Below are 12,731 nucleotides of genomic sequence, written 5' to 3'. Positions count from 1 at the left end.
AAAACTAGTCTACCTATACTATACTAATAAACCAAGAAAAACTAGTGAAAACTACATTTTTTTTGGAGTTCTTTCTAGCCTTCCAAAGTTATTTTGAATCTTGCAAGTTCATAGTTATATATAGATGAATGCAGTCAGGAAATGAGGCTTAAAACATCCCTTTTACAGCTGCTAATTGATTGTTATACGTTCATCCATAACTGTGAATTATTGAAGGAGAAAACAGGTTGTACCAGTGGAGAACAGTTATTTCTGACCAGAATCTGGCTACTTCAACTGCTATTTTCTTTATGATAACGGCTGAATTGACTCTTGTACAAAACATAGAAGTTATAGTCCTTTGAAATAGCTATCCAATGCTTCATGAATCATCGAAACTGGAGCTTTGTAAACTGAGATATGACCAAAATACTAAAGCCTGGTCAAAGCTTTATTTTTAACTTTGGACAGCAATGTTAAACTCTGGTATTTCGACCTTTTAACTAAGAAAACGGCTAAATTGGACTCTGATATCTCATACCAAATTTAGATACATCTCTTAGCTTCAAATTGGTTTAAAAATCATCTCAATCCAATATTTGTAACTCAAGATATAGCCAAAATAACAACAGCTGCCAAAGCTGGCTTTTTGTTGCATTCTTTTGACCTTAATTGCATTTATTCTTTCACACTTCATATTCTATCTTTATCACTTTAATCCATTGTCAATCATCCAAATATCTTTTCAATGCAGTCCATTTGATGATTGAATCATTAAACCTGTAAAATATGAAATTTTTACCATAAAAATCCATAGAAATGCAATTTTTATGCTTTAACCACAAAATGCATATTTTTATTAGAATCTTAGTTAATTATTTATAAAACTAAATAAAACACACCAAAACTAACCAAAAAAACACACTAAAAATACGTAAAATATATTCTTATCAAATACCCCTACACTTGAACCATTGCTTGTCCTCAAACAATAAGAAATACAAACCAACAATGATTCAGTTTTTGAAAATAAACATATGTGCACCATTCCACTTCATTTTCTCAAAAACAAGGTAAACAACCATTATGCAATCATTCAATTAAACTCAAGTACTCATAATATCAAATAAAGGAAAGCCAATTATACCATCATTATAACAAATTCAAATCAATTTTGCATCCTTACCCAATCTTACAAGTAAGTAACTCATATGATCAATAAAATGCTTCCTAAACTCATGATCATCTTCTTATTCCAATTTAAAGAGGGATTTATTCATATAGTATAACTAAATATTACTTAAGTTGTGAAAGTATCTTTTGACACGAGAATCGATATTTTTAGATGAAAATCACCGGTTACTCAACACGTCACATATTCAAATTGCTTTGCATACTCTTAATTCGAATACCGTTTTACGCGAAAGTCGACATTTGTAGATGAAAACTTGCGGTTACTAAATATAAGAATCATTGGAGTAGAACAAATCTTATTTTCTTTTTTTTTTCTTTTTTTCTTTTCACTTTTTTTCTTCTTCTTCTTTTTTTTTAACAGCAAAGATAATAATAATTTTTTCAAAAGAATAATCATGAGAAGAGCATTGCACTTATTGACCATATTTATCACTTAACTTATAAAATTCAATAAAGAGAAGAAATTTCAATAAATATGCTAAAAAATATACATAATTTTCTCCACTTTACAAGATATACTTTCCTACAATTGCACAAATTATAATCACATAATAGTTATTTCCAAATTAAATGAGAAAAGAAGTTTTCAAATCACATATATTTATCTCAAATATAGAAGGAATTTGAACTACTAATGGTATGAAACTTGTTACTCCTTTGGATAAAATTGAAAAAAATTTAAACTTTTTGGGGTAATTTTGTAATTTTGGAACCAACAAATCAATCACATGCAATGCATATAATCTCAATTTTTCCCCCACACTTAACATGCACATTGTCCTTAATGTGTAAAAAAGGAAACTTAAGATCAAGAAAGTAATACTCCCCTATTATTGTGATGAAATGCGTGAAAATGAAGCTTCACATTCCATTGTCCACTTATCTCCAATGCTTCATGAGTTCCCTTTGTATCCATGAGTGATATAAACCTAAAAATGAAAAATGAGAAACAAAGGCGATAACAAAAGCATTAACAAATCTAGAACGGCGATCCGTAACGCCTATGCCTTTGTCTTTGTGATGTACCTATAGAAAATGCATAATAAACTACTCAAGGTACAAGAGAATAAATGAGGAAAAAAAGAAAAAGAGAATCAAGGAACCTGTATTTTTCTTTAAAAACAACCTTAAAAACGTGACTACAGAAAACGCGCCTATGAACTCGCGTTTTTGAGTCGCGTTTTCTGCTGTAATGATGCAGAATAAAATACGCGACTTCAACAAATACGCGACTTGGAGTCGCGTATTGAAGTCGTGTTTGCTTTGTTATTGGTGTAGAATTGAATACACGACTTATGAATACACAACTTCAAGTCGCGTATTTTTGAGCCGCGTTTTTAATTTCTGCAGTTTTGCTGCAGAAATTTTGTAACTTTCCAAAATTATGACTTTTACCCCAAATGCTCAAAATGCATTCTAGATTATTCTTTTGTCAAAATATTCAATGCACGCACATGTAAAATGATCAAAACATGCATTTTAACCCCATCTAATGAATCAAAAACAACAATTACTCAAATCGAGGGGTTGAGTTCCTTGATCAAATTTCACCTTTTTCATCTCATTTGGTCACTTTTGCGTCCATTTCCAATACCTACAAAAGAAAAATAACAAAATAACTCAACCACATAATTTAAACATAAAATCACACCAAATTAACATAAAGTACTAAAACATTGTGTTACCTCTCAACAAGCACTTTTATTTATAATCGTTGGCTCGACTATTGAACCTTATTTTTCAAGGAGGATTTGTTAATGAATAATCCACCATTTTTTGTCGTGTTGGATCATTAAAAGGTGACTTTGTGACAAAAACCACATAATCGAATGATAAAAGAGATGAAAGTGACTTACCTATATCAAGTGATTCATAGATATTATCTTGAACATGCACCACTTGAGTATTCACCAAAGGAGTTGCCATAAAGGTTTCTTGGACAACAATACCTTTATAACCTAGACCTTCAACACACTCCCCAAGAGGGGTGAAAAATGAGTCATTAAACCTCGCCTCTTGAGATTCAACGTTTGTTCCAAAGGTACTATCATGTGAAATGGATATTTACTCATTGAAACTCGAATTAGGTTCATCATTTTGCTCAAAATATAATCCATTTTCACTTGCAACATGCTCACCATTCATGTTAGGGTCAATTTGCATATCATTAGAAGAAATAACTTCACACAAAATATGTAATTGTTCTTGTATTCTACCAAAGTGAGAAGTTAATTCATCTAACCTTTCTTCAACCCTATCAAAACGATCGGAAGTTGTATTTGCTAGCTTTTCTATAGCTAACTCCCAAGATGGCTTAGATTCAAAGTGGACACATTCGGGTGGACAATCATAAAAATATGGAGAATCACAATAAGTACATTGATTATCCAAATCATAAGTATAAGAATTGTTCCTATGAGAACCATATTGATCAAGATAAGGACTGCAATGCCCAAATTCATTATAATAATCCACATTTTGTGTTTGGTTACATATATAAGTAGCATGATAACCTCCACACAAGTCACAAATCATATGATAAGAATTAAAAGCATCAACATTCCTCTTTTACTCAAGCATATTCATAATGGTGCCCATTTGAATTTTTAACTTTATAACATCAAATTTAGCGTTTAAACACCTCAAACCATCTTCAAATGACATCCCTCTATTCAAATGATATCTTTCGGTAATTTCTTGGTTACCTCTATTCAAGAAACTTTGAGCGTAGTAACCATCCATTGTCGATCTTCCACGTCTCATGCATTGCTCCCCCATATATTCTACTCTCCTTGGTCCCCTAAACATATTTTCAAAATAACTCAAAAACACGTTTAGTCAAGAAGAATATGTGACTCTAAACAAATAAAAAAATATATATAAACAAAGACTCACAAAGACACTAAAAACAATACTTAAGACACTAGACACAACAATAACAACAAAAACAAATAAAATTGTCTAAATTAATAACGTTGTTCTTAGAACCGATATTGACAAATCTTTCCCGGCAACGGCACCAAAAACTTGACATGCGTGGGGTAAACGTATACAATAGATCATCCACCATCAAGTTTTATATTTATAAACTTCTAAATACCCCACACACGATTTTTCACAAATATACGAGTCGCGATTGAGTATAGGGTATTAAGGGTCGATCCCACAGGGAAGATTTCAACTACCGATATTTTTCGAACTCCTTTATTATTTAGACTACCATAAATATAAAAGTAGTGAAAATTAGCACTAGAAAGTTCCTAGAGATATGGAATTCATTACAACTCTTGCAAGTGAAATTACCGATTACTTGAATGCTATTATCTTAGTTAGCTATGGCGTAATTTCCTAATGTATATGAAACCTACTCTCGTAATGAATCAACTATATTTGTAACTAAGCCATACCTATTTTTGTGGTTATGAAATTAACAACAAACTCTTTTCTTCTATGAAATTATATGAAACAACTCACTAAAGCCACATAGGTGGAGCTCTACTCTCATGAGTGAACTCCCTAGGTTTATCACTTCCTTGAACTAGTGTTAAATTTCAATTCTCATTGCAAACTTAACATCTTTAGATAATCACAACTAATGGCCGGTTAATCATGATTAGAAAAGCAAAAGTAATAAATAACTTATTCAAAATAATATAATCAAATAACCAAATAAACGTCACTAACAAGATATAGCAAATTCATTTATAACTCTAGACATACACTTTAACAAAACATGAATAAAAACAAATTCAAATTTATATCATAGCTAAACATGAACTTAAATATAAAAGAGAAAGTGATAGGAGAGATGTCACCCTTGTCATATGAGATCAACCTCTCTATCTTTGCTCCTCCAATCTTCATTCAAATCTAACTACAAATACAAGAAGAAAACACAACACTAACTATACTATATTAGTCTAACTAATGAACTAAGGAAACTCTAGTGAAAGCTACATTTTTCGTAAGTTTCTCTAGCCTTCCAAAGTTGTTAAAATGGTCTCCAAAGGCTGCTATTTATAGAAGATTCAAGAGCCAAATGAGTTGTTTCTAGTTGACATTTTTGACTCTTGAAACTCTCAAGAATTGTTTCTCCAACTTTTCACCCTTTTCTTGGTTATATACAATCGGAATTGCTAGTTGTAATTGAATTGGAAAAATTGTGTGAAAGCAAGGCAAGTTGATTAGCAAATTGCAGCAATCACGTGAGAATACGCAACTGGAGAGTACGCGACTACAACCCATGTATTGCCAAGTCGCATTTTCACTTTTATGCATTTGACCTCACTTCAACTGATATTTTCTCAATGATGGAAGCTGAACTGGCTCTTGTACAAAAAAAAAAGTTGTAGTCTTTTGAGTTAGCTCAATGCCTCAATAATCATCCCATTTGGAGTTCTGCGGACCGAGATATGACCAAAATACCAAAGATTCGTCAGAGCTCTGTTTCAGCTTTCGACAACAAAGTTTCACTTCTGTATTTTGGCTTTTTTGACAGGGAAAATAGCTAAACTGGACTTTAATATTTTCATACCAAATATAGATCTATCTCTTAGCTTCAAAATGGTATAAGAATCACCTCAATCCAATACTTGTAACTCAAGATATAGCCAAAATATCACAAGGTGCCAAAGCTGTGAAACTTGCTTCCTTTTGTTCTTGGTTGCATTTTCTCTTTTGCACTTTATATTCTCTTTTTATCACTTTAAACCACCATTAATCATCCAATTATCTCCTCCAATCACTCCATTTGATGATTGAATCATTAAACTACAAAAACATGAAGTTTTTTTATAAGAATATATTTTACGTATTTTTAGTGTGCTTTATTGGTTAGTTTTATAAATAATTAACTAAGATTCTAGTGAAAATATGCATTTGATTGTTAAAGTATGAAAATTGCATTTCGATGGATTTTTATGGTAAAAATTTCATATTTTATAGGTTTAATGATTCAATCATCAAATGGACTGCATTGAGAAGATATTTGGATGATTGACGATGAATTAAAGAGATAAAAATAGAATATGAAGTGTGAAAGAATAAATGCAATTAAGGTCAAAAGAATGCAACAAAAACCCAGTTTTGGCAGCTATTGGTATTTTGGCTATATCTTGAGCTACAAACATTGGATTGGGATGATGCTTAAACCAATTTGAAACTAAGAGACGTATCTAAATTTGGTGTGAAGGTATCAGAGTCCAATTTAGCCATTTTCTTAGTCAAAAGGTCGAAATACCTGAGTTTAACACTGCTGTCCAAAGTTGAAAATAGAGCTCTGACTAAGCTTTGGTATTTTGGTCATATCTCAGTCTACAAAGCTCTGATTTGGATGATTGTTGAAACATTGGACAACTATTTCAAAGTACTACAACTTCTATGTTTTGCACAAGAACCAATTCAGCCGCAATCATAGAAAAAATAGCAGTTGAAGTAGCCAAATTCTGGTCAGAAATAATTGTTTTTCAATAATTACTACGTGCAACGGATGGTTACTACATGCAAAACTCTTTAAATAGCGGTAACCAAGAAATTACAGAAGGTATGTCGTTTGAAAATGATTTAATGAATTTAAAGACTAAACTTGAGATTATAATGTTACAAGCTCAAATGGACACTATTATGCATGAAATTGAGCAAAAGATGAATGTTAATACTTTTAATTCTTATCATATGATTTGTGACTTGTGTGGAGGTTATCATGTTACTCATACATGTAGACAAGCATAAAATGTAGATTATTATGGTGAATTTGGGCATTATAATTCTTATTTTGATCAATGCAACCCTAATTAGGGAAATTCTTATACTTATAGTTGGGATAATCAATGTACTTATAGTGATTTTTCATGTTTTTATGATTACCAACCCAAAGGTATCCAATATGACTTAAAACAATCTTGGGAATTGGCAATAGAAAGGTTAGCTAATGCATCTTCACATTTAGAATTAGAAAGTGAACAATTAGCTAACGATTCTAAGCTATCTTGGGAATTAGCTATAGAAAAACTAGTTAATGCAACCTTCGACCATTTTGATAGGGTTGAGGAAAGAGTAGATGAATTAATTTCTCATTTTGGTAGAATACAAGAACAATTACATGTTTTGTGTGAAGTTATTTCTTCTAATGATATGCAAGTTGACCCTAGCATGAACGGTGAGCATGTATGCAAGTGAAAATGGATTGCATTTTGATGAAAATGCTGAATCTCAACTATGTTTTAATAAGAAAATATTCATTTCACATGATAGTACCTTTGGAGCTAATCTTGAATCTCAAGAGATGAGCCTTAACGACTCATTTTTCATCTCTCTTGAGGAATATATTGAGAGTATAGGTTTTAAAACTATTGTTGCACAAGAAAACCATGTGGATATTCCTTTTGGTGAGTTTTCAAATGATACACATTCAAGGTAATATCTCCGACTCACTTGAAATTGGTAAACCACTTCCATCTCTCTTATCATTAGAACATGTGGCTTTTGCTATTAAGCTACCTTTTAATGATCCACCACATCCTTTAATGGTGGATTATTCATTAACCAAACTTTCTTGAAAAATGAGGTAAAATAGTCAAGCTAATGACTATAAAAAAGCGCTTGTTGGGAGGTAACCCAATGTTTGTTTAAGTTTATGTTATTTTGGTGTGATGTTATGTTTAAGTTGTTTTGTTGTTTTTTATTTGTAGGTATTAGAAATAGAAACAAAAGTGACCAAATAAAGAGAAAAATGTGAAATTTGATTAAAGAACTTAACCCCTCAATTTGAGTAAATGTTATTTTTGATTCATTAGAAAGGGGTAAAATGCATGTTTTGATCCTTTTACATGTGTGTGCTTTGCTTATTTAGACAAAAGAACAATCTAGGATGCATTTTTAATAATTGGGGTACCATGTATAGTTTTAAGAAAATTGACATTTCTGCAAAATTTGCAAAAAAAAAAATGCAAGACCCAGGAAAACGCGACTTTGACTCGCGTATTCCATAAGTCACGTTTTCATTTCTACAACATTAAAGCAGAAAACGCGACTTCAATACGTGACTCAAAGTCGCGTATTTATTGAAGTCGCAGAAGATGTATTCATTGCAATCGCATATTGTCTTATGCAAACTTAAAGCCGAAAATACGAGAACATGTAAAACGCGACTTCAGATTGAGTTTATTTGAAGTCGTGTATTAGGCTGCTTTAAAGAGCAAAAATGCAGGTTCATTTCCTTTTTCTTCTTCTTGCTTCACCTCAAGTTTTCTCACCCACACTTCACCAATCTTCTTTTATACATCATTTTCTTGAAATAAATCATCCAACAAACATTATTTGACCTTTATAGAGCCTTTTTAACCAATTAAAATTCACATAAAATATCTCAAAAATCGAATTAAGGCTAAGGTTCTTAGTTCTTAACTTCTTCAATTGGAGGTCAAATGGGGTGATTTTTATAGACTTTTTGCATCATTTGTATCACCGAACATCACTCTACTAACTTGAGGTAAATTTCTTGAACTTAACTTGGTATTTTACATTCATCATTTGCATATCTTATGAAGTTATTGATACATTTTGAATGTTGAATTTGTGATGTTATTTGTTGGTGTATATAAGATCCCTTATGCTTATTTAACATATCTAAGCATGTTTAGATGATCAAATGTGGGAATGTGATGATCTATGCGATGCTTCACTTTATACGCATTCATATTTTATGATCAATGTGGTACTTGGTCTTGGAATGTTGTTAAGCATAATTGGATGGTTCAAATTGCTAAAATGTGACTTGTTCATGAAACTTACATGTATACATTCATTATATGGTGACATTTTAGCCATTTGATTGCTTAATCTTCATATAGAGTCTGATAGAATGATGATTTTTGAATATATGAAGAATGTAGCAATTTGTGTGGAATTTTAGGAGTGAAAATGTGTGAAGTGAAGTGATTTCTTGTACCTTGAGTACCTTCTTATCAATTTTCTATAGGTACATCACCAAAACAAAGGTTTACGAGTTATGGATCGCCATTATATGTTTATCAATGCCTTCATTATCACCTTTGTTTCTCATTTTTCATTCTTAGGTTTCTATCACTAATGGTTATCCAATGAAACTCATGAAGTTTTGGAGATAAGGGGACAATGGCTCGTGAACTTCATGCTTTGACATTTCGATCGCAATAACAGGGGAGTATTATTTTCTTTATCTTGGTTTCCTTTTTAACACATTGAGAATAATGTGCATGTTAAGTGTAGGGGGGAGAATTGAGATTATATACATTGTATGTGATTGACTTATTGGTTGCAAATATTGGATTATATTTTAAAATGTATCAAAATTGGGTTTGTTGGCAGGGAGTTTAGTCCATTTATAAGGGAAAATTCTGTCAAAATTTTTTCAAATCTTGTCCAAAATTGTAAAATTGCCCCAAAAAATTTCAATTTTTTTTAATTTTATCCAAAGGGATAACAAATTTCATACCATTAGTAATTCAAATTCCTTCTACTTTTGAGATAATTATATGTGGTTTGAAAATTTTTTTTCTCATTTAACTTGGAAATAACAATTATGTGATTAAAAATGTTGCATTTATAGGAAAATATATCGTGTAAAATGGAAAAAATTATGCTTACATTTTGCAAATTTGATGAAATTTCTTCTCTTTACTTGATTTTATAAGCTAAGTGATTCATATGGTCAATAAGTGTAACACTCTTCTCATAATTATTCTTTGAGGGACTAATTATTATCTTTTCTTTGAAAAAATATGAAAAAAAGAAAAGAAAAGAAAAGAAAAAGAAGGAAAAAAAAGAGAATAAGAGCTATTCTAATCCAATGGTTCTTGTACTTAGTAACCCGGAGTCTTCATCTATAAATGTCGACTTTCGTGTAAAACGATACTTAAATTAATAGTATGCAAAGCAACTTGAGTATATGAAATATTGAGTAATCGGCAATCTTTATGTAAAAATGTCGATTTTCACGTCAAAAGACACTTTCACAATTTGAGTAATACTTAGCTTTATTATATGAATAAATCCCTCTTTAAATTGAATAAGAAAATGATCATGGGATTAGATAGTATTTTATTGACCATATGAGTTACTTGCTTGTGAAATTGGATAAGGATGAGAAATTGATTTGAACTTGTTATAATGGCGGAATAATTGACTTTCCTTTACTTGATATTATGAGCACTTGAGTTTAATTGAGTGATTGCATAATAGTATTTACTTTGTTTTGAGAAAATGAAATTGAATGGTGCACATATGTTTATTTTCACAATTTTGGATCATTGTTATTTGTATTTCTAATTGTTCAAGGACAAACAATGGTTCAAGTGTAGGGGTATTTTAGATACTCGTATTATATGATTTTTTTCTCAAAAGTATGATTATTATATGAATTTTTTACAGGTAAAACTTTTGTTAAAAAAATAGAAGTTTGATAAAATTATGCATAAATAATTATGCATGATTAATATGGATATGTTGAAAAATATTGGTCAATTTGTTATGCATTTTAGATGTTATGCTCTATTAATATTAGTTCTTACTTATACTTTTGTGGGTGAAAAATAAATTGTTATAATTTTATCAAATTATTGATATTATGTGCATATATAATTAGAAAAGAGCACCATGTAAGTCTTTTTTATTTTAATTTTTTTCAGCAAGGTAAGGATAGGATTTAAGAATCACATAAGGAGAAGAGGGATTTGAACACCATATGCGTTCTTTTTTTTTCACACAACTCACAAAATACATATTTATTATTGGATTTGGGTTCTCTACATGGCTACATGAACTTGAAAAAAGCCGGGATGCAGATGGAAGCAATGAAACAAAAAGTATTGGGTTCGAGCTAATAAGATCAAGAAGAGTTATTATCAAGATCAATTCAATCGCATTTGCAGCATATATGTGTGTGTGTATATTTATATATATATATTTGTTACTCATCTCTCGAAAAAAATTCAATTGTTGGTATGAAATTCATAAAATCTCTTTGGTAGATCATATTTTCATCAATAAGGAAATTTGTAGAAGTGCGCCAAATTGTTCTTCCTAATCTTGTCTAAGCTCCACTTAATTTTAATTTCTGCTTCCTAGATTTTGTCAGAAACAATATTAGTGTAATTATTCATTGGTGGTACTTGAAAGTAATTTAGCAGTCGAATCTGTCATTCTTCACTTTCTCCATTAAATATGGCCATTGACGATTCAATTTTTCCAATGTGCAAGCTGCTCTATTAAATTTGGCTATTATAAATCTATTTGCTAATATAGTCCTTTGAATTTATTAGCTATGGCTTTTAATTTTCTATGTCTACCCACTGTTTCTTGATTAGGATTGAGAGATATTTCCATATATAAGTTTAATTTATCCAAGTTATAAATTGCATCCCTAGAAAACCAAGCCAATTTGTTAGCATGACAATTTCTTAGTTATGTCCCGACTTTGTTAAATGTATGCATACTTCCTAACCATTTTATCAATAATTATTTATTTTGTAATAGAATGCACCACATGCAAGGAACATAACTAAGAAATTGATTCGTACCTCCTAAAATTCATTAAGCCAAGATCATCCCTCGTAAAATGGTGAACTAAGAGATAATTTCTAAATTAGCAAATAGATTTATAAATTAATTTGGAAGTAGCCTTAAGAGCATGAAATTGCATATCAAGCACCAAAACGATGACGTTTAGCAGCTGAAATTAGGAGTTGATTTGTTTTTGTTAAAACTGTTATTTGGTGGTTACAATCACCGACCTAATTTTTGGTGCATCAGACTGAATATTGAAATATTAAGTGTATAATGGATTTGCTCTCATTCTCCCAAAACGAGTAATCGATCCTCTTAGCTAGCTTCAAGAAGACATATCCTGTTGTTGAGTTATTTCTTCCAAGAAAGAAGAGATACTGATTTTTTATCAGTATGGAAAAAAGAAAATTAGAAGTCAAGAAAATTGAGGACAAGAAAAGCAAAGGGATACATTTGAAGCAAGACAATGAGGGTTGTTTAAGATGGCCCGCCAACTTGTCCAGTTATATGATGCAGGGGTAACACTGATCACCATCTATGGAGTTGGAAAAATCTTTGAATATGGTAATCCTACTCTTGATTCTGTCCTCGAGCATTATCAAGAAGCCAAGAAAGGTGAAGCAGCCGCAAAAGCGTGCAATGATGTTCAGCCATAAGCAGAGAATCTTTCCAAACATGATGCTGATGAAACAGAGGAAAGCCTTGATGATGATGATTAGAACACTTTTGATCAAGAAATACAAGATTACAATATAATGGTGAAAAAGCCAGAGTGTCTAATTGCAGATTCAAAGATGAGTTCCTTAGCAACGAATTCATGCCTGCTTGAAATGGAGTTGAAGGAACTTAAGCAACTAAGGATGTAGATGGAAGAGAAGAAAAAAGTGGTGTTGGATCGAGCTAATCAGATCAAGAAGAATACGATGCCTAATCAGATGGATTTATTAACGACATTGACTTTGCCATTGCCACTGAGGACTAGTGCTGAAAAAGAAGATAAGAGCCCTGGCATGATG

The sequence above is a fragment of the Coffea arabica genome, chromosome 9c, assembly GCF_036785885.1.
Source record: "Coffea arabica cultivar ET-39 chromosome 9c, Coffea Arabica ET-39 HiFi, whole genome shotgun sequence".
Classification (NCBI taxonomy): Eukaryota; Viridiplantae; Streptophyta; class Magnoliopsida; order Gentianales; family Rubiaceae; genus Coffea; species Coffea arabica.
The sequence above is the reverse complement of the archived record's forward strand: the minus strand, read 5'-3'. Positions refer to the sequence as shown.